The sequence below is a fragment of the Perca flavescens genome, chromosome 20 (assembly GCF_004354835.1).
Source record: "Perca flavescens isolate YP-PL-M2 chromosome 20, PFLA_1.0, whole genome shotgun sequence".
NCBI lineage: Eukaryota > Metazoa > Chordata > Actinopteri > Perciformes > Percidae > Perca > Perca flavescens.
This window is the reverse complement of record NC_041350.1, coordinates 6,329,826-6,354,759: the sequence shown is the minus strand read 5'-3', so window position 1 is coordinate 6,354,759 and position 24,934 is coordinate 6,329,826. Positions and strand designations below refer to the sequence as shown.

The window sequence follows — 24,934 nt, the reverse complement described above, 5'->3', positions numbered from 1 at the left end:
TGGAATTTTACAGCGTGGGAACACAGCGTATAGAAGGAGATATCATCTCATGCAATAGGAAGAGCCGTGCGCTGTGGCGGATTCTGATAGTTCTATTCATTCCCTCATAGTGGAAAAGGAAATTTGTTTCCAGTTAAAGTTAACACAGATGAGATTTCCAACATCTCAAACATAGCCAACTGGAAGACTTAACATGGTCTTCACTGGTTGCCGGTTACGGAAAACACTCATTGACATATAGATAAATTTCAATGCCGTTTACAGCTCAGTATGCACTTGTGAAGGCCTGCCTCTCGGACAGCTAATTTACGACCACCTTTCACGTCCAAGTCTAGCTTTTAATAAGCGAAGCTCAGAGTCGTAAATAACGACAAGATTCACTAAATCATTAGCCATTAGCCTCTTTGCGTGTCGTTCACAAAAGGTTTGCCAGGTGATTTTTTTTATGTGTGTTTATTGGACCTGTTAATTTTTAAGGAGGGGTTCTAAGAGTGTAGTAGATCAATAGCTTTTCTATATACAAGTCCTGCTCTAAATCATTTCACATTTAGAGTCTGGTGACAACTTTCTGACAGTGTTGATGATGGAAGTTATGACCAACAATATGGCTACCAGAATAAAAAAAAACCTTCCCTCGCAAGCACTGTTAACATGAGGGGGAATAAACATCACTTTGATGCAATAAAAGATTTCTCACTGGTTTGGAGCTGCACAGGTGGAGAATTTGGCATAGGCTGCTAAAGAAGGAGCAGTCACATATGGGCAGAGCTGGTTATTGAACTTCAATTTCTTTTTGATACTGACCAGAATGTTTCTGTGTCACCATGTATCGAAAACTAACTCTATATCCACGACGTTCCACTTCTGGTATTGCTCCGTAGCCGTCGGAAATTCCGCCAGATGTCACCCGGATGTCCGTTACCGCTTTCTTTGTTTTTGGAATTTTAAACTGCGGTGTATTTCTGAGGACTCTGGTTAACTGCTCCTCAGAACTTTGCAGGGTAAATCCAGACAGCTAGCTAGACTATCTGTCCAATCTGAATTTTCTGTTGCACGACTAAAACAACTTTTGAACGTACACGTTCCACTAAAACAAGTTCCTTCCCGAGGCTTTTTTGCAGCGACACCGTGGCTCTTTCTGCGCTTAGCACTGCCCAAGACGATTGTGATTGGTTTGGAGAAATGCCAATAAACCAGAGCCCGTTTTTCTGCCATCCCGAAATGCTGTGTGGACTCGCCAGACTACTGTTTATAAATCTATACAATCAAATCGGCAGCACAGAAGATCTATAAAATCACCACAGCTTCAAGATTAGGGTCACCAATTTAGTTTCGGACTAAATGTCTCCCCGTCTGTTCCTGAGTAACGGCCAGAAATTGTTTTTCGAAATACATGATGTCACAGTGAAGTTACCCGTTGACCTTTTGGATAAAAAAATCCAAATCATCACTTCATTATTTTAACCTATAGGACATTTGTCTGAAATATTATAATAATTAGCGTTGGAATTCTTAAGTTATGGCAAAAAAATTTGTTTTGTGAGGTCACAGAGACTTTTGACTAGCAAAATCTAATAAATCTATCCTGGAGTCCAAGTGGAGTTGTGCCAAATTTGAAGCAATTCTCTCAAGTCGTTCCTGAAATATCCTGTTCACAAAAATGGGATGGGCGGACTGACGACCCGAAAACATAATGCCTCCGGCCACGGCTGTCACCGGCGCAAAGCACATATGTAAATAGTATCAAATCGGCTTTGAATCGCAGTGTGTCATATCATTACAAATATATTGTTTTTGTATCAGAGTGTAGATGGTGTATCCATACAGTATATGTATTGAATAATCTGAGAGGGAGATATTAGTAATCCAGCTCTATGAGTAATCGGATGCTTTGCTGTTTAATGCTCAATGAAAACAGGCACTTCCAAACACACAGTGTACCTCAGTTAGCTGCACATTGCCAAAAAACACAACTCTTTATCCATACCACACAAAGCCCTGTCCACTGAAGTGTGCTAACAGTAGCACCACTTCAGGTAGCCATGTGCTGATCACACAGGCTCAGGAAGCATAAGACCTCATCTCCTTAGCAGCAAGCTGCTTTAGACAGGCTTCTGAAGAAGGGAAACAGGCTTTTGAGAAGAGCGCATATAAAATTTCCCATTTAGCCTTGACTCTATGTTGCCTCTTACCCACAAGACTGTGGGAGATGCCGGGTTGGAGCAGAAGGTGAGTGCAATAAGCCGTGAGAAACACGACCAGCCCCATCCGTTGCCTAATTGCTGCAGTGCCGGCATGACAACGCAATTTGCATAGAGACACAGCAAATGGTTGAATGAGAGTTTATTCAAATCGGTCTCCTTTGTGGCTTCGTCCATCACTGCAGAAATGAAAGATATGTATGCACTGAACTCCCTGTTGCGGTTCTACAAAGTAAATCTGACCTCCAGATTGGGTCTGTTTGCATCTTGTTGAAAACAGGAAACAGATGATTTGTATTGAGTTGGACAAACATAGGAAGGAGACATGAAATTAAAAATTGCTTCACAGTTTGTTTAGAGGATTGGACAGTGATATTATTAATATCACGGTTTCATAGGTGGCGCCAGGGAGGGGTTTGGGGTTGCTGTACGTTAATAAAACAAACTGATTATTATATTATTATCAGCCAACACATGACAATGGGTGCAGCCAGTGGTGAAATTGGGCCAGAGTTCTCCGGGGCTCAGCCCCGGCACATAAGCCTGCTCGTTTTTCCGGATGTGCCTACTTACAGTCTAAATATGTCACATAAAATTTGATGAAAGTGATGCTTTTGAAAACATGATATCTCTGACAATAAATGAAAGATTTTTAATCAAGAATACGGCAACAACCTGCCCAGAACTGCAGACAATTCACCACTGCGGGTCAACTGTACGCCAAAGTGTCTCCGTCAGTAGGATTAACAGATAAAAGGCCTTCTCCTAAAGCTAAAAACCCCGTTCGCAGCGGTGGAAGCCCGGTGCTCGGAAGCTTCACCGTCTGCTACGAGTTCATGTTGCTGACCAAGCCGTGGAACCGGTTCTCGCTGACGCATCTCCTCCAGCGGCAGGGGTCCAAACTGAGCTTCAGAGAGTACTCGTGTGCGTGCGTGCGTGCGTGTGTGTGTGTGTTGTAGTAAAGAGAGAGATTGGGAGAAGGAAGTTTGTGTGAGGTGGACCTGGTCACCACAGACCCAAATCTTCTCAGCTGTTGCTACTGTCATATGCTGCACTGTCTCTTTATGTGGCACATTATGTTTGCCACATTGTATGGGTCACGTCTTATATCATAACAAGGTAATACAATGTGTAATCAAGTGATGATTGAGAAACAGTTTTGCACATATCATGTACGACTCAATTTCTCCATTTCTTTGCACAAAACTCTCCAGAAAGTGTTGTTTAACGGTTTATTTTTCAAATTATTTTCCCGGGGGAGGCATCCCACGGAGAGTCCCCCACATAACAAATCCCAATTTAACCCCTGGGCAGAGCACACTTTAAACCTTTGACTTTACTTCCGCAGCAACGCATTTTACACAGAAGAAGCAGAGCAATATTCGGTAGCCGTTAGGATTAGCAAAGTGAGTGTAACATTAGCAATTGACCGTCGAGCAACCCCATAGCACCAGCAAAAGAAAATATCTGGCGCCGCCACGGAACCTAAACTAGGCATAGGCATAAAGATAGCTTGCATACAGTGCTATAGTAATGGCTAACAATAGCTAGAATGTAATAAGCTATTAATTGAACGTTTAGCAATCATGACAGAGCTGTGTTGCTGCATTCTACTAGCTACTGTTAAACACACATACACACACACACACACACACACACACACACACACACACACACATTACCGTAACAATTCATTTACTGTAACCCCCTCCCACATCAACATTTTTGATTGAAGCTTGCTTCAAACTATGGATACAACAGCTGCTAATATTGCTCTATATGTAGGAGTTGTGTTGTGAAACTCCAGAGTCCAGAAGTTGTGTGGGCTGCTATAGGTTGGCAAAACTTGTTTGAGTCATCCATCATTGCTGGGGAGACTACCCACCTCTGGTGGCACAGCTGTTTGGGCAGTGACACCAGCGTGCCAGCCGTAGCCCCTACATCTGCTGCTGGGTTGGCGTTGACAGGGTCATCTGTGGCTTTGTGGAACAGAACAGCCAGAGTAGACTGAGAGACACAAAACACAGGGTCAGAGGGCTTGAAGTGATATTTTGGGTGGAAATGAGTTTGAGATTGAAGTTGATTTCATATCGGCCTGCTGCTCTCCCTATCTGGAAGAAAAGGGAATGGCAAAGAAAACTGAAATTTAAACTGGTCACTGAGTGTGTTTACATGGACATGGATATATATTCGGGATATAATGTTTGCATGCAACACAGAGAAATCGGTTTATTCACATCCCCGTATGATAGATATTAGTATCCTGGTTACTGCCTGCAGTTACCGCCTTTTATGAAATCAAACTGTTGGTTTTATTTGTTAATTTTTTTTAAAATTCGTAATTTTTAGCCTTGCTTATTCATTATTTTTGTAATTTCTTTCTTTCATCTGTGTTTTATTTTGCTTAGTGAAGCACTTTGGGCTGCATGCTTGCATGAAAGGTGCTATATAAATAAAGTTGAGTGCTAATTTCTTCTCTGCTCCGATCACCAACACCGTTTTTTTTTTTTTTTTTTTGTGAGAAAAACAGTGGACACTTTTGCCCACTGTTTGTGTTTCTGTTCATCATCACTTAGCTGAAGCCGCGCCTGCGAAGATAGTCGCCGGCGCTCTATAGAGAGCCGAAGTCCAGCCCCTTCCGGTGGACCTCATGGGACCTTAACTCGGAAGAAATACGAACGGTAGTGAACGGGGGGAGAGACTAGCTAGTTTAGCTCTGTTCCACAACACATGTAACGTTATCTCACCTGATGGGTTTTATCCGGTGAAGTGTTTTCAGCAGATAAGCAAAAGAACGAGCGAGATGCTCTGCTCATTAGAGTAACGTTACATCCCCGGTACGATACACACAGACATCGCAGCTTCAGCGAGACGTCATCCATGAAGTGTGTAGTCTTTCTAACTACGTATTTTCACAGTCTTATACTTCAACGGTTTAACAATAAACTGAGACTTTCTCTGGTTGAAAAATAATGTTTTAAATTGACCAACACCATATGTGTGGTTATGGCTCAATTCAAACGGGATCAAAAAATTATTATTATCTCTCCATTGACTCTCATTCATATTTTTTTCCGAATGAAGGTCCCATGGACCGGAAGTAGAAGGGCGGGACTTCGGCTGTCTATAACCAGGATAAGGTGTATACACGCAACACTACCCCGGTTTCTTTCAGAATACTCCAGCTAGCATACTATTTGTATTTCTCATAAAAAGTGATTATCCGGGTTTCTGAAATTGGGACATTTTTCAAAAACCTGATCACACATTTCCATGATAACACACTCATTATTGTGCTGATTTTTCTCCTCATAGGTTCTTTGAAGGGATGTTCACGTTGCTGATGCTCCTAATGTGGAGTAAGCTCTAACGGATGGAAACTGAATCTTTCAAATTGTATTCATCTGATGGACCAGGCTTTGTTTTTAAGTTTCCAAAGTACTTAGGTAAACACGGGGCTTTGGCATTAAGGGTTTCTGGCTCATGCTGTGAGCAAGCCAACATTCCTGTTACTGAAGGGCAGCTTACCTGTTTGCCTGTCAGACGATACTGAAAACACAGTGCCAAGACTCTGTCAGCGCTTTAGATCAGGGATCTTCAACAGGGGGTCCGGGACCTCTAGTGGGTCCTCAGAGTTGCTGCAAGGGGGCCACCAAATTATTGTTTGATATTTCTTTGAAAGTTTTTCCTTGTTGTTTTTTTTTTTTTTTTTTTTATTAAAATATGCCTGGAAATAGACATTACCATGAATCCAACATATTATTAGCAAAGATAAATCGGCCTATTCGTAAAAAACATTTAATTTACACAATATTGATAATTGGCTCTAGTTAAGCTTAAGGATGCACTGTGCTTTTCACATGTATGTTTCACATTAAAACATGATATAAATACCTGCTCCGTCTCTCTTTCAGTTATGGGGTCCTTGGCCTTAAAAAAACGTTGAAGACCCCTGGTTTAGATTCCTCATGATGCATAAATCAAAGTGAACAAAGTATGGATAAGGATTTAATGAAGCTCAGCGTAAATTCTTTCAGGAATACTTCTTTTCTTCTTCTTTTCAATCACCTCTCTGTCCTTCCTAAACTGATCAGCTGATTCGGGGCGTTCACTCTTCAGTTAAACCAACCAGAATTGGCCATGAATTCCATGAACCAATCACATCATAGCATCCCTGCTTTAAAATCTTCTTCTTCTCTCTGCTGCTGTCAGTTGTCATTTCGGGCAAATCGTGCAACCCTCCTCAATCACCTCCGGTCATTGTCATCCATGGCACCCCAGGTCCCCCTTCGGAAGACCGCTCCTGTACTTCCATCCAGTCTTCAGGCTCCTTCACCACCACCAGTGTCTAGACTCCATCGGGGGATATGCCTACTCTTGGCTTCTCTACCCCTTTTTAAAAATGATTTACATAGCGATGGAGTATAAAGGTCCCATGACATGGTGCTCTTTGGATGCTTTTATATAGTGGTCCCCTAATACTGTATCTGAAGTCTCTTTTATATAGACCTTAGTGGTCCCCTAATACTGTATCTGAAGTCTCTTTTATATAGACCTTAGTGGTCCCCTAATACTGTATCTGAAGTCTCTTTTATATAGACCTTAGTGGTCCCCTAATACTGTATCTGAAGTCTCTTTTATATAGACCTTAGTGGTCCCCTAATACTGTATCTGAAGTCTCTTTTATATAGACCTTAGTGGTCCCCTAATACTGTATCTGAAGTCTCTTTTATATAGACCTTAGTGTTCCCCTAATACTGTATCTGAAGTCTCTTTTATATAGACCTTAGTGGTCCCTAATACTGTATCTGAAGTCTCTTTCCCGAAATTCAGCCTTGGTGCAGAATTACAGCCACTAGAGCCAGTCCCACAATGAGCTTTCCTTAGGATGTGCCATTTATATGTCTGTAGCTATTGAGGAGGAGAGGGGGGGGGTTAAAATTTTTTTTTAAAAAACCTCATGAAGTGAAATTTTCATGCCATGGGACCTTTAATCGCCAAAGACTCTGTACATTTCAATATCGTGCAATGTGATGAATACATTTATTTTCTTTTTGTGTGGCCGGGTTAGCTCAGGTGGTAGAGCTGACGCACATATATAGAGGTTTGTTCCCCGACGCAGTGGCTGCGGGTTTGACTCCGACCTGTGGCCCTTTGCTGCATGACATTCCCTCTCTCTTCCCTTTCAAGTCTTCATCTGTCCTGTGAAATTAAAGGCCTAAAAAGGCCCCCCCCCAAAAAATCATCTTTAAATTTATTTCTTTTTTGCACCTTTCAACGAAGTGTCTCCTGATTGAAATGTCAAAAGCAAATGGGCCACAAGCAAGAACCACCCTTATGAACAGACTTGTTCTTACGTTCGAGTGATTTATTAGAATTTGTGGCATTCACCACTTTTCTCGTATTAAGGCAGACTGTACAAGTAGTTCAATAACTATTTTTATCACACTCCAACAGCAGCCCCTGGGTCTTTATAGGTCTCTATTCAGGGGAACATCCTATGTCGCACCCGATGGTGTAACATTACCTGTAATGGAATGTATTCTCTCATTCATCCGTGACTGTCACATGTACTTGACCGCCTCCCATTTAAGTCATAGGATGCTTTGCTTTAACAATACGTTTTTCGGCATCAAACCTAATATCAAATCATTCCTTCTTTATTCCCGTCATTGCACAGATCTGCAATGACCCAGTGTTGATGACCTAAATAATATGACTATCACTACTGTTTCAATCTACTGATTTTTGAAAGCAGAACTTCAGGCTCCGCTGTGGGAAATTCTTTTAACTAACACTTGTGAATGGAATCTGCCCACAAAAGGAGCACAGCAGGCGGTCTTATAGCAATTTGGGGCTGTCAGTAATGCTAATGATCAGGTGGCATTTATCGCGTGGAAACAAGTGATTTGTGACAGGTTTGTACGATTAAGAGGGTTTGGTAAATCCAACTCGGAAAACTCAAGGTCCACCTAGTAGTTTTTTCCGTGGCTTTTGACCACGTCTAGCAGTCTTCAGGAGTAGGGGGGGGTTCAAGCTTAAACAGTGACAATTTAACCTACTAAGCCCCCCCCCCTTTTTTTTTGCACTACCCTACCCCACCCATACTGTTCTATTTATTTATTTACAGATGTACGTACTGTAGTTACACCTATACATAGCCATATTCTACTGCTCTTCATACTATTCATTCTGCACATACACTTATTCTTACTACTCTTATAATGTTACCACACTGCACATAGCTGTACATACTGTACATATCTGTCTATATGGTTCATTCAGAATATCCATATTTATTCTGTTTTTCTTTATTATATATTCTGCTAATACACTGCATACAGTATATCTATATCTATATTATTCTTACTTATTATTATTAGTATAATGTCACTGCTACTACATTGCACATATCTGTACATGTTGTTCATACATTGTTCATATTACATAGCCATGTATTCTGCTCTTATAACACTGCAATATATTTCTTGTCCTTTCTATGCACCACCTGTCTGTACTTGTAGATCACATTGCACTTTTCTGCTGTTTTTGCACTTCTGGTTGGACGCAAACTGCATTTCGTTGTCTTTGTACTTATACACTGCACAATGACAATAAAGTTCAATCTAATCTAATCTTATCTAAAAACAAACAAACATTGAGTTTAAATAGCCGAAACAATTAATTTTACAATTAAGGCATTTGCCCTATTCTAATGCGTGTAACCTGTACTGTAATATTGTTACTGTACATTGTGTAGATAGAAATGTTTGACTGTGAAGTTACCAAACATCAAACCTAAAAGGAGCAAGGGGTTAATGGCAACGTATACTTTGTAAATGGAAAGACCTTGTTGCTACGCAATAAAATACAATAGATATGTTTTCATCCTACTGTCAAGTCAAAATAAAGTGATCTTTTGAAAGGCTTGTATGACTTTTTCATGACTTGGATGAATTACTTAGACTTCATGAACGTCAAACCAAATTTGCAAAAAGGAAACATAACACATTGTTAATCTTTTTTTCTTCTTTGTCTGATTACCATGCATCTATTCTCAATCGTCACCATCTCAAATGTCCATACAAATGCTTAAAGAAGCCATGGCAGTTTTCAGCTGTGAATTCCAAAAACTAAAAGACAAAGTTAGATAACGGAGGGTTCTCTAGTCAGCATGATGAAGCAGTCAAGGTGGGAAAGAAAATAAAGAGACGCTGTAAACACTACGAGAAGGAGGAAGTAGGAAGCAATTGTGGAGTTCAAACCCACAAACAAGCCTGAAGAGCTGTTGGGAGGTTGCTCCTCTCCTCAGCTGCTCCACCCCAGCAAGCTTCTCCTCTCACCTCCCCTGCTGAGAAGTCAGCTTTCATGTTACTTTCAAAGTCTCAAGTAGTATTACCCTGGGCAACCTTGACGGAGCCCGGGGCAAAGGCAGCACTCGGCTCTGTACCTGCACAAACACACACAGGAGAGTGTGCGGCAGGTACGCTCGCTGCAACGCATGCACGCCATTATTCAAGCACACACCATCAGCCCAGCACCGATGTTCCCTCTTCCTACCCACCCACGCACTGACTGCACACACACACACACACACACACACACACACACACACACACACACACACACACACACACACACACACATGCACTCTTTGATTGTCTCCACGCCGTGGCTGTCATTAAGACTCATTAAGGGGGATGGTTTTATTGAAGGCGGTCGTGTTGAGGCATCTGCTGAATTATTCATGTGCCTTCTACCACACTTTCTCTCTCTCTCTCTCTCTGTCTCTCTCTCTCTCACACACACACACACACACACACACAAAAACGTTGAAATGCAAGCTGGAACAGACGAGAGAGAGATGCAGCCTATATAGGTCACTTCCTCCTCCACCAGCATCACTCAGAAAGTGGAACTGGGAGGCGGGAGGGAGGGAGACAGAGAGCCAGGCTTATTATGGCAGACACACACACACACACACACACACACACACACACACACACACACACACACACACACACACACACACACAGAGGTCCCAGCAGATAAAGGAGCGTACACCTTAGAGAGTAGATTGTCACAGCCATGAATGAAGCTCTGAATTGCTTTTGCTAGAGACAGAGAGGGAGTCAGTATGTTTGCGTGTGTGTGTGTGTGTGTGTGTGTGTGTGTGCCCCCCCCCCCCCCGTGCTGAACATATTGTATTCAGTATGGTACAGTATGCGCGGAAATGGACACACATTTACAATTAGTTTGATCAGATATTCCATCAAATATTCATTACACACAATCAGGGTTTAATATGCACAATCACGTAGCTGCAATAGAAAGGAAAGCTAAGTGCTGTTGGGTAAATGCACACTGAAGGCTAACATTGTTAGATGATGTCAACTCAGTATTATTACAAATTGGGTATTTTTTAGTAATTTTTACCATTATGTCTACATATCCGTTCCAATAACATTTTAGGGAATGTGACAGGAGGGAGTCCAGGCAAGAGATTTACTTAAAACAAACAATTTATTAAACTAAGGTTTTTTGGAGGATGCTACTAAGAACACCACCAACCTTCTGATTGGCAGATGACCGCTCCACCACTGAGCCACAGCCGCCCATGCACACAAAACCACATAAATAAGTTCTTTATAAATGAAAGATTTACTGGAGTTCCGGCCCACACGCGTTATTATCATACAGATGAAATTAACAACGGACAAAATGTCCGGCAGGATGTAGGCCTATGCCTAGTCTCGCTTTGCCAGACCCTCCTCCAAAGCGCGCTGGAGGAGAGCCTGGCTACTCCACATAGCATTCTGGGATGGGAGGAAAACGTGTTCTGGTTTATTGCCAATTCTTTAAACCAATCACGATTGTCTTGGGCGGTGCTAAGCCCCAGAGAAAAGCCACGGTGCCTCTGCAAAACAGGCTTGGAAGGAACTTGTTTTGGTGGAACGTGTGTGCGTTTAAAAGTTGTTTTAGTCGTGCAACAGAAAACTCTGCCAGCCGCTGTAAAATAGTTGTACGAGAGAAAACTCAGATTGGACAGATAGTCTAGCTAGCTGTCTGGATTTACCCTGCAGAGATCTGAAGAGCAGTTAACCATAGTCCTCCGAAATCCACCGGAGTTTAGAATGCCAACACAAAGGAAGCCCAAGGCAACGGATATCTTGCCTAAATGAGTGAAATCCGGCGTTTTTTTCCGGCAGCAACAGAGCAATTCAGGAAGTGGAACGTCAAGGATTATACACTAGTGTAACAGCCTGGAAATGCGAGATAGAAATGATCACCCAGACAACAATGCTTTCTCTCCAGTAGCTCCACTGAGAATTGTTGTATATATACATATTCATAAATGCAAAAAGATATTTGTATGCACAATTACAACAATTACTCATTTTCAGGTGAACATATAGTATATATAGTATATAAACAAAAGCTTACATATACATATAGTCTTAAATATACTTTAAATGAACAAAACATTATTTAAACATGAATTTCTCTGTAAAATCTCTTACTTACAAAGAACAATATACGGTCCTTTTTACTACACACATCCATTTAAACTTTCAGGCTCTGTGTCCACCAGTAATTTACAGTCTGTGCATACATACACCACGAGTACCTTTCATGTTCCACCTGTACCACTCTGTAATGGCCGCTAGGAGTAACGTTAGACTGGTAATATTTCACTAAGCACTTAACATGAATATACAACTTCTAACACATTTAAAACAACCAAAATGCACAAAGAATTTCGCTTACACATTTCTTACAGTTTAAGCACATAAACATTCATTTTCGTACCTGGAAATGCGAGATAGAAATGATTACTCAGACAACGATGTTTTCTCTCCGGTAGCTTTAACGAGAATGAGGCATCGCGCTGAGACCTCCCGCTTCCGACCTTGCAGACATAACTAATCAATCACGGATCAGTTTTCTCAAAAAGGCTAAACCAACAGATCACAGATCCGAAATCTTTAACAGGTAGCTATAGCTTACATATACAAATGTTCTCAAATAGTATTTACTATGTTAAACATTTTAGAAACGTATGTTAAACATTTTAGAAACGTTTTTTTTACCTTCTTGAAAGGAAACAGTTTAACAAGCATTTACTTTTATGAATTTACTTTGCTCATGAATTAAATTCTGTTCTCCTTGATCTTTGACTCAACAATTTCAAAGTTCTATATCAAATCACCTTAGTACACTAGCCTATGCCTAATTAATTAATAGCATATTAAATAGCCCAATATTGTGTGACCTTTAAAATATGTTGCCAGGACAACTTTAAATATAAACTTATATTAATTACACAAAGGTTTGGTCTTGCCTGCTGCAACAGCCACTAAGCGGCGCCTTGGCTAACACCAGGCTCAGAAATGTCGAGGGCAAAGCAGACATCACTGGGTCAGTTTAAAAAACAACAACAAGCGATGGTACAACAAGTAGGACTGCGGTTGAGGCTAGCAGGACCACAGGCCAGCATCAAGCTCCTGCAGCACTGTTGAGTTTCAATACTATCGTTGATTAACATCAATTCAACCACTGTTACTTGAACAGGTAAGATTTCAAGCTCTATTATCTGATTGCTATTGCAAGTGAGGTTTAACCATGTATCCAGCTCATTTAAATAGCTCACATTACTGTATTGTGTGAAATGTTAACGTCATTTAATATTTTATGTGGTGTTTTCTTTTGCGGGGTGCAAATGTTCCACCAAAACAAGTTCCTTCCCAAGACCATTTTACAGATCCACCGTCTTTGCAACCGGAGATTAGCAACACCCAAGACGATTGTAATTGTGGTTTAAAATGCCCATATTATGAAAAAAAAACACTTTTTCTGGAATTTGGGCTGTTATTGTTGTGTCTCTGGTGCTTCCATATGCATACAAACTTTGAAAAAAATCCATCCAAGCTGTTTTGAGTGAGATACGGGTTTCTAAATGTGTCCTGCCTTCAGTCTCCGGGTGAGCTGGTAAAAACGTCACTAGCCGAAACGAGCTGGCTAACCGCAACCGTTAACATGCTAGCGCTAGCATGCTACCTCGTTCTCAATGGCAAAGCACTGCTACAACACACACAAGTTCACCATAATCTACAAAAGAACTACTTACATGTGCGCCCTCATTTAGAAGAAGTCTCCCAGCTAATCCTGCCTTGTAACTGACCAAAGTTGGAGAAACAGCCTTTCTTTTGTCTTCTTTTGTCTATGGAGCTAGCTAGCTGACATGCTCTACATCTGAGCTACTGCGCATGTGCAAGTGCAATCAAAGATAGTACAGAAGTAGAAGAAGAAAAGAGGTCTCACTCTGTAGCTAAACACTTAACACAAGGTGATATGAGGATCTGCAGCAGTGTTAGAGAGCTGTGCAGTACAACAAAAATATGGTGTTTTTAAAAAAAAATTAAACCATGTAAATCTATTCTGGTACAACCTTAAAATACAATTATGAATCTGAAAATGAACATAATATGAGCACTTTAAGACATGCAAACAACCCAGAGTGTTTTTTCCTCCTATGCAGGAGTGCATGTGTACCTTACTCCACAGCACTGTGGAGATGGGTCTGGCAATGCAAGACTACCGCCTATGAGTTTGTTGTAGCGATGACGCCGTGTTCCCAGATCTTAGCAATTATTTGGACAAGTACAATATTAGTTATAATAAACTGGAAGTATCCTTTAGAAATGGATGTAATGAATCTTGCCTCAGATTAAAGCTTACTTTGTTGGCTCTTCAGTGTCGTTCCCTGTTTAATTTTTTCAACCGTAAGGAGTGGACAAATCTTGGTTTCCTATCGGTGGTTCCAGTTTCAAGTGATTATTTTGTGTGTGTATTGAGCGCCGCTGATATTGAGCAGGAAAACAACACACCTTTTAGTTGAGCTAAAATGTGATGAGAGCTCTGGAAGGCTCACTTGACAGGCAAATACAACATGGAGACGTGTGTGTGTGTGTGTGTGTGTGTGTGTGTGTGTGTGTGTGTGTGTGTGTGTGTGTGTGTGAGAGTACTTGGGCTCAGAGGGGCGAAATCACAGCAAAGGTTCACTGCTTCTCCTTGTCACCTGGGTTCCTCTGTCCTCACCTGATGTCTTGTCAGTGACCAAATGTCAAGTGCATCTGTGCCTCCGTGTGTGTGGTCAAGTGGGCAGAGGAGAAGACAGATCTGGGTCAAGAAGTTCCCGTGAGGGTGTCCAAGCACTGCGTGGTGGATGACATGTCTGATATGAATGAGTGAGCAGGGAGGAGAGTGAGAAAGGGTGAGAGAGTGAGTGTGCAGCCAGACAGTGGAACAGCCATGGGTCAGGGGAGGACAGAGCTATTGCATGACACGCACAAACACGCACACATTGCTGTAGCCTTGTAGCTAATCCACATCAGTGCATCAATGCTGCGACACTCACGCAAGTGAAGCTGTAGAAACAGACAGTAACACACAGAATGCATTCAAAAACAGTGGACAGAATGTACATTATTATATGACTGCACTTTATCCATACAGGGCTTAAAATAAAAGTTATTAGTGCCCGGTTACATCAGAAAGTGGTGCAGCCAAATTCATTCACACGTCCCTCATGAAACAGGTGGTGCTAGAAGCTAAGTGCTGTGGTTACTACATGTGAACCATGTGTTGCTTGCTTGTGTTGTTTGTGGCAAAAAGAAGAGGAAAGCTCTAGAGCTCTAACGCTCAGAGCAGGAAAAGGAATGTGTTGACCCTTCGCTAAACACCGCCTCCTTTAACGCAGACTGGAAAATTATAGCGTAGCAACGGCTAGCTACGACAACTATACGGCTCTGCTCCATAGAGTCTCTTGCGATTGTTTCAGATACCCAGCCAGCAATGACATGTGGGGCCAAGATGGGTTAAGTACGTGTTCCATGGTTACTGTGTGGGCATGGGCTTTGGCTGGGTGAAATCAGCGGGTCCCATGTAGGTTTTGTAGTATGAGTCCCACATAGGAAGCCCATATGAGCTGATTACATGGGCCCCATAAGGGACAGGCATGGGTCAATTGGGCATGGGTTTGAACTGAGAACACATATATGGGTCCTGCATAGCATATTTATGGGCCAAGTGGGCATGGGTTTGAACTGAGAACACATATATGGGTCCTGCATAGCATATTTATGTGCCAAGTGGGCATGGGTTTGATCTGGGAACACATATATGGGTCTTGAATGGCATATTTATGGTCCAAGTGGGCATGGGTTTGAACTGGGAACACATATATGGGTCTTGAATGGCACATTTATGGGACGAGTGGGCATGGGTTGGAACTGGGAAAGCATATATGGGTCCTGCATAGAAGTTGTATGGGCCGAGTGGGCATGGGTTTGAACTGGGAACACATATATGGGTCTTGAATGGCACATTTATGGGCCGAGTGGGCATGGGTTTGAACTGGGAATGCATATATGGATCCTGCATAGAAGTTTTATGGGCCGAGTGGGCATGGGTTTGATCTGGGAACACATATATGGGTCTTGAATGGCACATTTATGGGCCGAGTGGGCATGGGTTTGAACTGGGAATGCATATATGGATCCTGCATAGAAGTTTTATGGGCCGAGTGGGCATGGGTTTAATCAGGGAACACATATATGGGTCCTGAATGGCATTTTCATGGGCCAAGTGGCCATGGGTTTGAACTGGGAACACATATATGGGTCCTGCATGTCATTTTTATGGGCCAAGTGGCCATGGGTTTGAACTGGGAACGCATATATGGGTCCTGCATAAAATTTTTAATGTGCCATGTGGGCATGGGTTTAATCAGGGAACACATATATGGGTCCTGCATGGCATTTTTATGGGCCAAGTGGCCATGGGTTTGATCAGGGAACACATATATTGGTCCTGCATGGGTCCTGCATGGCATTTTTATGGGCCAAGTAGAAGTTTTATGGGCCGAGTGGGCATGGGTTTAATCAGGGAACACATATATGGGTCCTGCATGGCATTTTTATGGGCCAAGTGGCCATGGGTTTGATCAGGGAACACTTATATGGGTCCTGCATGGCATTTTTATCGGCCAAGTGGCCATGGGTTTGAACTGGGAACGCATATATGGGTCCTGCATAGAATTTTTATGGGCCATGTGGGCATGGGTTTGATCAGGGAACACATATATGGGTCCTGCATGGCATTTTTATGTGCCAAGTGGGCATGGGTTTGATCTGGGAACACATATATGGGTCTTGCATGACATATTTAGGCGCAAAGTAACTATGTAGGCCTATTGAGTTACGTAATTACTTACTGTACAATTTTTAGTAACTTGTAGTAACTCTACATTTAGGCTAATCAAGCATGTTGAGATTTAGTAATTGTAACTCAATACATTTCAAGTCACGCTAGTCACCAAAGAACAAACATTGCATACATGTAGATCTTTCGCCAAAACAATCCATCAGTCATTTTTGTTAGTCGTGCAGAAAATGAAAAATTTAACTTCCCAAAAATGTAAAAAACATCAAAATATGTCAAAGTTTACGCTGTGTTGAATTATGCTGATTAGTGGACTCTCAGAAAGGTTGCAGGCCTACCGTAACACTTCAAATAATAGCCCAGTCCCAGACGCCTGTCCCTTGGGGCAGAAACACATATTTAGACAAATAACTATGCTCGATATTATCGGCCGATATTGGCTTTAAAATTCAATATCGGTAAATATCGGTATCGGTTTTTGAAATGGTTTAAAATGACTAAAGTATGTCATTTTATACCTTATTGGAAAGCTTGTTTCCTCTCAAAGCGAATGCAGACAAAATTTGGGTGTAGGTTGTTGGCCAACCAGCATACACACAGGGTTTGTAGAGTAAATAAATTCTTGAGCAGGGCAGATCTAAGCCCCAATGAGTGGAATGAGTTGAATTTTTGTTCTTGTGTGGATATTTGTTTTCAGTTTACCTCAGTCAAAGAAATGTTCAGTTGGCATCTTCTCTCAAAGGGGTAGTAAGCACCGCACCCCAGTTAGACTACCGGTTGCTGGCTAGTCCTTCAAAACATTCAAATCCCCAGTATCAAGGGAGTCATGGAACAGTGGGCAGTAAGCCTATAAACGATCATATGTTTCGGTATCTTTATCGGCTAATATCGGTATCGGAAATTAAGCATTGGACAATATTGGTATATTGGATATCGGTACAAAATCAATGTCAAGCATCCCTACAAATAACCCCATAAGGTTATCCACATCCCATAGACGCCTGTCCCAATGGTCTATTTAATCAAATAAAACTCCGGGATCCTATTCAAAGTTTTACGGTACTTCATTTTTGAAGATGAGGCCAAATAGCTCACAGACAGCTAGTCCCTTTATGGACATGAATATGATGCATTTATTACCTCTTAGGAAATTGTAATTCAATATTTGTTAGAAAAGGACTTGCAGGAGGCCTCATCATCAATCTGTCTTCCACTTCTGTGTTGATAGATGTCCTTGGACCAAGGAGTAGCATGTGTTTCTATCAAGGTGTAGCTCATACACCAACAATGACTGATGTGTTGGCTGTAAAAGGTACAGTAGATCTGTTTGAGAAAAAAAGGGGAGGGAAAAACACTTGTTTTGTATCTAATCAATTATTAATGATTAATAGATTGTTGGCATTTTAATTTTTGGTAAAGGAAAACACACATCCAGCCCTAGGCTGGAGAAGTGACGGTGGTTAAAAGTAACTAATACTCTGAGTAGTTTTTTTTTTTTTTTTTTTTACAAATTGTACTTTTACTTGAGTATTTCTCTAACACCAGTACTTTTACTTGTAACAGAGTAATATTTTAGCAATGTAACAGTACTTGTACTTGAGTACAGATTTTCAGTACTCTTTCCGCCTGTTATGCACACAACACCTAATTAGGCTCATTCATAATGAAGCCAGCGGAGCAGTTAACGTTTGTTAATTCTCTCAATTTATGAATTTTACTGTATTTAATTGTTATTTGGTCAGGCAGTTCTTAGGACATCTATAAGGGGCCTGTATGCAAAGGCCTTGTTTCGCGCTCAAAACGTTAGCAGTCCATTCGGAAAGCACTGCTGCTAGCTGTGACTTCAAGGAGAACTTCTATCAGACATTCACAAATTGAGGTAAGTTGAAATATTATTTTGCCAGAAAAATAACACTGCAGATTGTACAGTGGTCTGTATTTTTGGTTTGTGCTGTTTAATCTGATGTAGAATCTAACCAAAAGGAAAAACAGCGGGAGAGGTTGGACAATAATTAATATATCACGATAGACGGAGCTCTGAAGCAGACCTGTGCGCCGCTTAGTGTTCGCTCTCTCTGGATAAAGACGAGCAGCAGCACAGACACCAGGGGCATCGGACCGGGGGTAAAACCAATACTGATTACCAGGGCCCAAGGGGAGAGAGGGCCCTTGAAAAGTCTGGAATATATTTTATTTTACCTGGATATTTTCATTTCCTAATAACATTTCATAATGCATATCAGATGAAATGTAAAGTTAGTGTATTGGCAGAATAACTTGGTTGATTGACTGACTATTTTGTATACAAAAAGGTCTCACCCCCTACTTTTTGCTACCAAAAAGAAAGGAAAGACAGGAGGAGAAGAGAAAACAGAATGAGGGGAAACAATTGGTAACTGACTTCTTTTCAAAGAAAGGTGAGCACTAACTGGAAAAGAAATCCATGGTGCTTGTCAGGGACCAAGCAGTTAGGCATGAGGAGTCGCAAGGAGATTTCCAAAAAGGGGTTTTTATTTTACCCACAAAAAACAACAAATAAAGATAACATTTGGGCCCTTAAAAGAGGTCAAACAAACTGAACTTAAGCTCTGAACATAACAAACTCAAAAATACAACTGACCGCCTATACAAGAAACAAAGGGGACTTATGTACTGGGTGATCAGACCAGGTTTGACACCCAGGGGGAGACTAACAATAACACTAATATGTAAATTACAAATAACAAAAGAAAACAACTAAATACTTACTCCAAAAGAAATGTAATCTTAATTAACTGAATACTGAGTACTGAATAAATGTACTAAAGACAATACAAATCAAAACTCAAATATCTTGAGGACAAATAAAGCTAACTCCCCCCTGACATAACAAGTAGTGGTAGAGTCCAATTTAGCCACCACCCCTATAAAGCAGCTGTAGTTCCAGATGCCACCCCTTTGTCCCTGCAGCCTGCATGCCTCACTCCAGGGTGTGGAATCCGCAACACTGGTAAGGTCAAAGAAAACAGTTATATTAGAAAACCAATCCAAAACTAATAAAGTATATATGTAAACCAAATCCAGTGCCCTGTAAGTTATTTAAAACTAAATAAATGTTTACAACAAAATATATAATGTGTCTGAAAAGATATAGAAACCAATCTTAAGGAAAACAGCATGAACTAAGATAAATGTGAGTGTATGAGGTTACCGCCTTTAAGATGGCTGTCATGAATTGCCAGGTTAAGATCCCACATAACACCCTTATAGGTCCCTTTTAAAGCCCATCTGGGCATCCACGGCTGGATCCTGGGTGCAAACCCACTTTAAACCCATTTGGGCAGGTGGGGCCCAAATGGGTCTGACATGAAGTGCCCAATTAAGACCCATGCAGTACCCTTACAGGTCCCACTTTTAGTATGTCTGGGCTTCCACGGCTTGCCCCAATGTGGATCCCGGGTGCAAGCCCATAATGGGGCCCACATTTGCCGCCCATGAAGCCCTCATCTGGGCCCCACATGTCATTGCTGGCTGGGTAGTGTTCATTTTCAGGCTGGTTTTGTGGATTTTGAGCTGTGCACACACACACGCACACCGGACCAGGAGATGACAGTGAACTATAGTGTTACCTGTTTAAGATAGAAGGTTCAAGTCAAAGGGTCAGCTGTGTTCCCAGTATTCAAAACCTTACCCGGGCCCAGGTCCAAATTATATTCAGTATGATCTGGTTGGGTAGGGTCTGGTTCTATTGCCGCTGGTTTTTAGCCTAGCTCCGCCCTCCTACGTACTTCCGCTCAATTTTCATTTTCCTTCAGTACTCCGTCTGGGTTTGCGGTATATTTTTGGGTTTTCTCCGGCCACATATTTGGCGGTCCAATCAGTGAACAGAGGGAGTGATTGAGAACGATGGCGTTGAGGTTGTGCTCTAGAAAGATGCGAGCGAAGCCTATTTGGTCCGTTGTGGCAACGCTGCCGAATATCCAGAAGTTAAAGCCCGAGCGAGAACAATATTTGCTGTTGTGTTGTGTTGGTGGCCTTCCTCCCCACGGGGATTCTGGAAAAGTTAGATTTTCCAGCTCGCTCCGTTAGTGATGAAGGAGTTGGCCAAGACTAACGCTAACGATGCTAATGCTAAATATAAGCCGATAGTTGTTGTCGGTCTCCCCTCTTGTTGCACGTGCGCATGACATACGTCACGACCAAATGTTAGCGATTGGTTCTGGCAGATCCAGAGTGGCTCTGGGCAGATCCAATAGTTTTACACTTCAACAGAGTAGCCGCCTTCAAGGAAGTTAACACTTGTCAATGGAGAGAGGCCAGACTCCGCTTTTGCTTTTTGTTACAACTAAATACTCTTTTAAATCTAATAAAATAATTTAATTAATCAAGGTGTCGTTACAGTCCAAAGGTGGTGATTTATTGATTATTTTTGCATCAGAAGAACCTTAATAGGAGAATCAGTCAGGCTCATCTAGAGCTGGGCGATATGGAAAAAAATCTAATATCACAATATTGTTGACCAAATACCTCAGTATCGATATTGCAGCAATATTGTAGGGTTGACAATTGGTGCTTGCAAAAAATATTTACACAATGAGATTTTTGATAAATAATCATCATTAATATGTATATAATAACTAAGTGGGTAAAGGCAAATAATAGAAAAGCTAGAACAGTCTGGTAAATTAAAAAAATGACATCACTTTACTATAATCCAGCCATTAAAACCAGGGACAGATAACACTTGGGTCATATCACAATATTACGATATCCAAAATCTAAGACAATATTCAGTCTCATATCAAGATATCGATATAATATCAATATATTGCCCAGCTCTAGGCTCATCCATAGACTGTATATATAATTAATATACAGTCTATGGGCTCATCAACTTGCAGAAAAAACAGGATCATTTTGTAAGAAGAAAATAAGGAAATAGAAAAAGGGGAACAAAAGGCATTGAACATTTTTTATTTTAAAACATCAGGCAGGATAGAAACTACACTGAATGATCCCTCACTGAGAGACCTTTTCACCACCTAGTAATGAATGACACCAGGTCCGAGAAATAATATTCAGCAATCAACTCAAACCAGCAAAGTTTTGAAAATACATCATTAATTCACCACGGGCTGAGCGTTCATGGAGTCCTGAGCTGTGCGGCTGCGGCTAAATTGGTTTTAATGGATTTCATGGGGTGCGGTTTGTGGGCCTTTTGATTGACAAAGAGGTTTGAGAGTTGCCACAGCCCCGTGCTCTCGCTCTGTCCCTGAGCTATGCACCATTGATCAAACACATACAAACTGTCACTCTGTATTGCCGGGACGGTGGTGATGGACTCACCAGTCACTTCAATCATTAGTCAATCAACCTCACATCCAAACGCTGGAGTCACAAACTGAAGCAGGAGCATGATGTTGGATGAATTTTCATTTGGTTCAAGGTAACAAAAAAAAAAAAAGAAAAAGAAAGAAAAAATTTCTTTTTTTAGAAATGAATTATTGCCTAAGTGACACAAAAGATAATACCTGTATTACACTTTCAAAGCAACAACCCATATAAATAGCTTTTGCCTTTAATGACTTTTTCCATCTTTTACAGTATCTGCTCATTTCTAAAAAAGAACATGTGAACTACACTATCGACAAGCAGCTCCATCTGAATTCTACTGTCCAATGTACATAGTCAAACACCTTTGGCAATCCAAAATGCGAACTACGACCTGTGATGTCCTTCAACGTCAATTGGCTCTCAATCTCCATGGAGATGCGGCGAGGGCACAGGAGTGGAGTGGATGTCCGCGCCGGACATGAGAAATGAGCACAATTACAGCTTTTGAGAGGTAATTATATGTGCGTTGTGGTGGCAAGGGAACATAAATAATGCTGCATTCACCCTGTGTGCTTGTTCTGTAATTGATGAACAGTGAGGTGGCAGAAGGGGGGCTGGGTGCATGCTGCTTCACAATAGCACCTTGTCCGTCGTGGTCCCTTTCACCACGGAAGAAAGGAAGGCCGGTTAGCCAGACAAAGCCGAATGATATAAAGCACCAAGGCTACAACTCTGCCAATGAGTCGGGGGCTTGTGCGCCTTTTAGTGTGGCTTTTGTAAAGACATTAGATAAGGTGTAGAAATCTGGAAGCGCTAATGCATACTACACAAGCCCTGAGAGAATTCAAATGTTGGGATACCCATCGCATGACGAGAACATTATGCATATCAGTCAGAGGTTTTGCACATATTGCACCGTGAGGGTTCTCTGGAAAACATACCCTAAATACAGACCATCCTGTAATTTCACTGATGGCTTAACAGTCTCTGCTCGCCCCCTTCCCAAAGCAGTTTATCTTCTGCAGAAGCGATAGGACAGTAAATAAGTAGCTTACGACACATAAGAGCTTTTCCCTGACTACTGGGTGGTTGTCAGCGTTAAGTAGCGATCCTTGCATGCGCCGAGCTAACATCATGTGATGGGACTGTGTTTCATCGGGGCTTCCACTGCTACGGAGCTAAAAGCTTGAGAAATTCACTAACAAAGAGCAACCTGTGGCTGCAAGTAGGTTAACATTTAACAGATTTTCTTTTTTGCCTCGTACAGTAAATCCCTGCACATTTCAAATGGTTTGTTTATTTTCAGTCATGCACAGGCTGCACACCTTATCTCTCGATGCATGTTTCAAATGCAGTAAAGTGAAATATCTGTCTTCTGGCCCATGTTGGCAACTTCCTGCCTTACCAGTGTTCTTGAGCAAATCTTGAATCCCTTCCAGTTTAGGAGTCATATAGTAAATTAAGTAGTATTTTGAAAACACATGCATTAAAAGGACAGAAACATAAATGCCGGATCTGTGTGATTCTGGAGGTCATTAAAGGGTAAAATCTGTAAGTGACTGATAGGAACAACAATTTTTGTCTTAGGCGAAACAAGCTGCAATGTAACATTAACGGGCAGTTGCATACCTTCAATTTACGTCCACTAAGAGTGCTTGTTTTGCCACTGTTATTCTCAGATTATTGTTCCAAGCGTCCGACAAAATTATGAAAAGGATTCCTATAGTGATCAACCTTTTTGTTAAAGAATAAGATCCTTTTTGTTTGACATGAAACATCCCCGAAAAGCCGTCTTGGTTCTTGATTTACACTGTTCCAACAATCACCACTCTGGTTTGGTTGAAATACACCCTTAATACTCCCATTTACATGTGAAAATATGTTTGCTCTATACACTATAAAAGTACTGTTTATTTAAATGGAGTTGGGTAAGTTTGGCGATTGCGATATTGGGCGATTTCTGGTTAAACAAAAAGGATCTTACTCCTTAAAGGTATATCTCTGTAGGGATCCTTTCCATAATGTTGTCAGACAGTTAGAATAATAATCTGAGCATGTCAGCGGCAAAAACAGCACTTTTAGTAGACAAAATTGACGATGCGCATTTGCCCTTTAGATATGATTACGGGCTCCTCGTAAGCTTACCATCAACCCCCTTGAGGATCCCTCTTCCTCCAAACAAAGCATGCACTCATGCACTCACGCACGCACGCACGTACGCGCACGCACGCACGCACACACACAATCCTCAACATACTGTACCTTCATTCATTTCTTTTCTTTGTCTTTCTCTCTCCTCTTCCTGTGGAGAGCAACGTGTTTGTGTACAATTTCCACTTCAAGGGGTCATATAAATTCTCCTACATGCAAATGAGTCAAAATCTCCAAGGTAATAATCACCTGAAACCCCCGCTCACACACACACACAAACAAACACCCCAGGTGGCTCCATATTGCATCGCCGACATGAATAAATAATTAAATGAAATCTAATTTTTTTTTATATTTCATTTCCTCAGCAGCTGAATCCAATTCCGCCTCCACCCTTTGAGGACAACACCCCCGGTGACCCTCAGGTACAATTACCACCATTCAAGACGTTACACAAACACTTGTGTTTTAGAAGTGTGCTGCATTTCCTGTGAAAGATGTTTCTGACATATGGTGGGGAAAAATAACGTTATACTGTATATGGAACAGCTGGCTGCATCAACGGCATTTACAGAGAGACACAATGGAAAGAACACATAAATACAGACACTCATGCCCACTGATCTCTGAAATGATTCATTTCATACATTATGTCTTCACTTTTTTTCCCTCATAAATTTCATTTTAGCCTAGAACTAAGATGCAAATGCCTACATATTTTGTCCGCATAGTGCATCCACATAGTGAGGTGTATATTCCAGTAATATGTCCCTCTCGTTGCTTAAGAAGGCAACATCCTATTTCCCAGCCACATCAAAATTTCAGCCATTTTCTCTTAGTTGCATGCGAGAGCCTTCGCAGGCAAGCGCACTAAGTCACATGAGGCTGCCGGCAGCCACAACAACACTGTCATATCTCATTCCAGGTCGAGAGGTTTATAACCTGAGGAAGCCCGGCGGTCACGTGACCTGCAGGTGACAACACACTGGATTTCATATGACGCAGCAGCACTCTGTAGCTGTAGGTCTCTGAGCGGAGGCTGTGGG

General features: G+C 41.5%; 1 long non-coding RNA gene across 1 annotated transcript; it reads left to right on the top strand.

Moving 5' to 3' along the window:
• The first annotated feature begins 19,367 nt into the window (after positions 1–19,367).
• LOC114547456 (uncharacterized) lies at positions 19,368–24,934 on the top strand. The gene is made up of 4 exons (XR_003691164.1): positions 19,368–19,413; positions 22,008–22,248; positions 24,257–24,313; positions 24,814–24,934. It is a non-coding gene; the product is annotated as an uncharacterized LOC114547456 (long non-coding RNA).